We start from the raw sequence: 4799 nt of genomic DNA on the forward strand, positions 1-4799 counted from the left end.
GGGGGGGTGTGGGGGTGTGTCTCGCACTCCGTGCATCCTCTGTGCTCCGGGAGGAAGGACAGGATCCCTCTGCACAGCCCTGCTGCGGCACAGGATCCCGACCTTTCGACACAGGGAGTCAGGGAAAATATCTCCCGGGGCCAAAGGGAAAAGAAACCTGACGGAAAAGGCACGCGAGGAGCCTGCGCGTGTTGACGGGCAGTAATATTTATCCAAAATCGCTCAGCTGGCCTGGTCTTACCTTGTGCACGGAGCCTGTCCCGTGGCTCCGTGTAGCCATGAGCAATCGCTGCGTCCCCCCTCCTGCCGCCCTAATGCGCCCCGAGGCTCCCACCAGCTTTGCACGGAGCAGTTTGATTAACCCGGTGCAGAAGAGCCCCAAGAGTTACAGAGCAGCTTTCCCCTCCCACCCCCTACGAGGCGTTCAGCCCCGTGCCAGCTCCTGTCCATTTGAATAACAAACACCAAACCCAATAAAAGAAGGTGAAAGAAGGAAAAAAAAAAAAAACAACCCCAAACCCACCCCACAACCACGGGTGGCTCCAGACAGCAGCGCTGATAACAATCTGGTGCTGCTTGACAGCCTGCACATGGCAAAGTCCAGCAAACAGGAGTTGCTGCACAAACAACTGGGGTTTTGCCTGGCAACAGCCTCCTCCAGCTCCGGTCCTGAGCTCCTGCCAATTAAGCGAACATGTCAGCGCGCCTCGGCAGCGCGGTGCTGGCGGCAGAGCCAACGGCCGGCACGCCATGGCGCGCTCGCGGCTGCACCAGCCTCTGCGGGGAGAGAGGACACAGCGAGTTTCGAATGCCCCCGGTCGGCTGCTCCTTGTCCACGTCCCCTTCCCGGTGCACCGCAGCCTGCAAACACCCTGTGCTATTTTTAGGGGTGTTTTGCAAGCGCGGCTCTGCACCGAGGGTGTGGGGTCTGGGCGGCTGTGGCCACCCTGAGGTGTCTGCTTCTGTATTTGCACTTGTGTCATTTGAGAGGAGCAATCTGGGTTTTTAACTGCATCTGACCCGAGGTCCAGGTTCGTGCCTGCTCCGAGGAGAACCCGGCCCCACGCTCCGCTGGGGCCAGAGATGCTGTTTCAGCCCCCGTCACCCCGGTCCAGCTCCATTGCCTGCTCCTTTGGCCCCGCCGCACCCCACAGAGAGGCCCAGAGCTGCTTTACGTGGGGCAAGAGCCAAGATGCTGCCTCGTCCCCGGCAAGAACCGGGGCTGCAGCTACCTGAGGCCACGAGCTCTGTGTTTGCTCTGGCCGAACACGTCAGCCTGGAGACGAAAAGCCGTCTCTTGCTTTGCAGCAGTGAAGGCAACACGGTGTAAAAAGCAGAGGCAGGGGCTGCCTCGGTTCTCCCCTTTCTGCCCCCCCCCAGAAAGCTCTGGACACGAGGGGGACAGGCTGAGATGGACCTGGGGACCCCAGGGCTGTGGGTGCGCGTCAGGCGGTGGTTCAGCCAGAGAGATAGGCTGGAGATGCTGCCAAATATTTAATATAAAAATATCCCGTCAGAAGACACCAAGGGCCGTGCCAGAAGGACGTTTGCCCCGGGGGCGGCAGGGCTGGTCAGCGCCGTGGCCCCTGCGTGCAGAGCAGGGGCTGGAGGGGCCGAGCACGGCCGGGCAGTCGCAGAGCCGGGCAGTGCACTCGCTCGGCGATAAGGAGCAGCACGCAATCCCCCATCTGCTCCGCAGCCCCGGGTCAGCCCACCCCGGCCGATTAGAGGCAGCCGGCACGTTACCTGCAGCCTCAGCACTTTTCCTGGCCTGTTTGCAACGCTCCTGCCCACATAGCAGCCGGCTCAGGCCGTCAGCAGCATCTCCCCCTCCCCATCGACAGCAGCCTGGCAAAAGGAGATGACCTGCCATCACCTCTGAGCTTGCCAGGGGCTTGTACCCCCCCCCGTGCTGTGTGCCAGAAATGGGCGATACTGGGCAGTGCCAAAGCAGCTCCAGCATCTCAAGTCCTCTTGTCCCACAAGCCCCACCCAAGAGCGCTCGAGGTCTCACTTTTTGTCCCAATTTGAGCTCAGCAGTGCTCGTTCTTCAAGGAAATACAACTGCAGGGAGGGTTTCTCCATGCTGGCTCATTCCCAGGGGTTTACCTGGGCGCACAGCAGCGTTGCAGCCAGGCTCCTTACAATATTCATCGGAAAAAGGGTGGCAAAGGAGAGGCAAAATTTCCTCGAGAGAGGAAACCAAGAGCTGAACACAAACACCCTGCTTCCAGAAACGCCAATCATGGGAAACGCACAACAGCTCAGTAATTATTTAGGGATTGGCAGTGCCCTAGTTATCAAGATGCTGACTGTACAAGTCTGGCTTTAGTTTAACAGTGCGCTGCAAGAAAGCTAAACAGGAAGGCCAGACCGATTGCTTAAGATAAGTCACCTTAGAGCAAATAGCAAGGTCGGCTGGGGACACCCGTTGCCTTGCGGTACTTCACCAGCCCGGTGGTTTTGGCCAGTCCAAACCCTGAGGACAAAGGGAAGCAGCAGAGACCATGCAGGGACTCTCTGCAGGGAGCTACTGGGGCGTCTGGAGCAGATAAGACATGCGCTGTTGGTTAAGCGTTTCCTTTCCTCACGTGCTCCGCTCCTGTCCGAAGACTGGGGAGCCGGATTGCCACCATGGCTGGTCACCCCACACCTCCCCATTAACAGCCTCCGGTGGGAAAACCCACCGGCATCTGGCCTCGGTGGGCTGGAAGGAGGAAGCCCAGACCATTTGTGGAGCGGAGAAGGGAATTCCTCCGCAGCTGCATCCTTTGGAGCCGCGGAGGGAAGGTAACCCCCAACGCGGTCCTCAGCGCTGCAGCACCTCCTGGGACAACAGGAGCTGCAGACGCTCAGGACCTCGCTCCATCAGGGTTTCTGCACTACAAGCAGATGGATGCGGCTTCAGCAGCATAAACACGTTAGAAGCAACGGGTTTGTGCTGGTTTGTACTGGTGAGCGATCCGCATCGCCCTGGAGCCTCTGGGAATAGCAGCGGGAGGGAGCCGCTATCCCCACGGTGCTCCAGGAGCGGGGACTGAATACTGGGGACCGCCGGTCCGGCACTGGTGAGGACGGGGGTTTCAGCCAAAACATCTTTGGACTCCTGGACCTCTAGAGCTTTCCTTTGGAAGAAAGCAAAGGGCAGCCGAGTTTTCTTCATGGAAGTCTCAGGCAAAAGCTCCATCCCAAAGGAGCAGGTCTCCTTGCCTGGGCCAGTCTTACCCCCTCAGCAGATGACTGAGGTCGGTAGGTAATGCCGAACGTTCCCCACCCCTCAAACCCCGCTTGCTTTCTGCAGGGCTCCCAATTGCCTCTGAAGCACCCTCCGCTCTCTCCACGGGCTTTGCAAGGAGCCCGGTTTCCTTGGGCAGCTTGATTCACTTCCCCGCCCAGCTCTTCTTTCTGCCCTTGCTTCCCTCACCTCCAGAACAAGGCTTGTGCTTACCTCTCCTGGCCCAGCTACAAAACACGCGCTACTGAAGCTTTAAAGGATTTTAAGATCCTCAGTGGTTTGGGTTTTGGGGTTTTTTTTTTTACACAAACACAATTTGAAAGCCTGCTGCCCCCAGGGCGCGCTGCCCAAGCCGGTGCTCCCAGAAAGCCCCACCAATTAGGGAGGAAGGGAAGGGAGCATGTTCGTGGGTAATTACTGGCTGGTTAAGTCGGTTTACTTCTGCCGTGGGTTTACTTCTGCTGCAGGTACACGCCGTCAGGCTGCAAAACAGTTCATATTCATTTGCTTACTAAAGTTGCAGGTCCTTGCCAGGGGGCCTGCAAGTTTGGAAAGGAGATATTTAGTCAAGTAATTACTTTAAAAACCCCCCAAAATTCTAATCCTCTTGGTTTAGTAGATCTCAAGAAATGCTTTGCAAGAGGTTTTCATGATGCCCTGAAAAGCCAACCGCCTCCAGCTCCCCAGGTCAGCGCTCCGGGAACTTGGAGTTTCTGCATCTTCAGAAGAGATTTCTGCTGGAAGCAGGCAAGGGGCAGCCAAACATCCACCCACCTGAAACGAGAGGAATGGGGAAAAACACTGACCAAAAATCTGGAAGTCTCATTTTCGATCTTGATTTCACTCCTAGCAGGTGGCTGAGATCAGTTTGCAATATTCAAGTGTGTTCAGTTACTGTCAAAACCACATTTTCCTAAAGCTTTGAAATAGAAATAAAGCAATCACAACCCAAAATATATTTACCAAAAAAAAATATCTCCTCCTGCAAACATTCAAACTGCTTTAGAAGCAGCGGACAAACCACAGAGAGAAGGAAACATGTGCCAGCAGATAAAGGCAGGAGCCAGCCGTTTCTTACCCAAGGTCTGGCTGGGAATTGCAAAAATCGCCCGCAACCCCTTTGAAATCCTCCCCGCAGCTCTGCCAGGGCGGAGGCAGAGCGGCCCCTCGGAGACACGGCACGGGAGGATCTTCGGCTGGCTCCGGCTCTACCTGCTGACTCGGAGCCCTGCCTTTGGCAGGTCAGCTCTCGTCTATCTCCCGACCTGCTGTAAACGAGGATAATCGGGCACAGTTCAGGATAGGCAAGGTTTGCGCTGCGCTCAGCGGCGATAAAGCACCCTGTAAACGCTAAGCGCCACTGGCACGCTTAGGCAGCTGTCCTGGTTTCGGCAGGGATAGAGTTAATTCCCTTCCTAGTAGCTGGTACAGGGCTGTGTTTTGGATTTAGGACAAGAACAAAGTTGATAACGCACCGATGTTTTAGTTGTTGCTGAGCAGTGCTGACACTAGTCAGGGACTTTTCAGCTTCCCGTGCTCTGCCGACTGGGAGGGCTGCAGGTGC

The sequence above is a fragment of the Aptenodytes forsteri genome, unplaced genomic scaffold (genome assembly GCF_000699145.1).
Source record: "Aptenodytes forsteri isolate BGI_AS27 unplaced genomic scaffold, ASM69914v1 Scaffold321, whole genome shotgun sequence".
NCBI lineage: Eukaryota > Metazoa > Chordata > Aves > Sphenisciformes > Spheniscidae > Aptenodytes > Aptenodytes forsteri.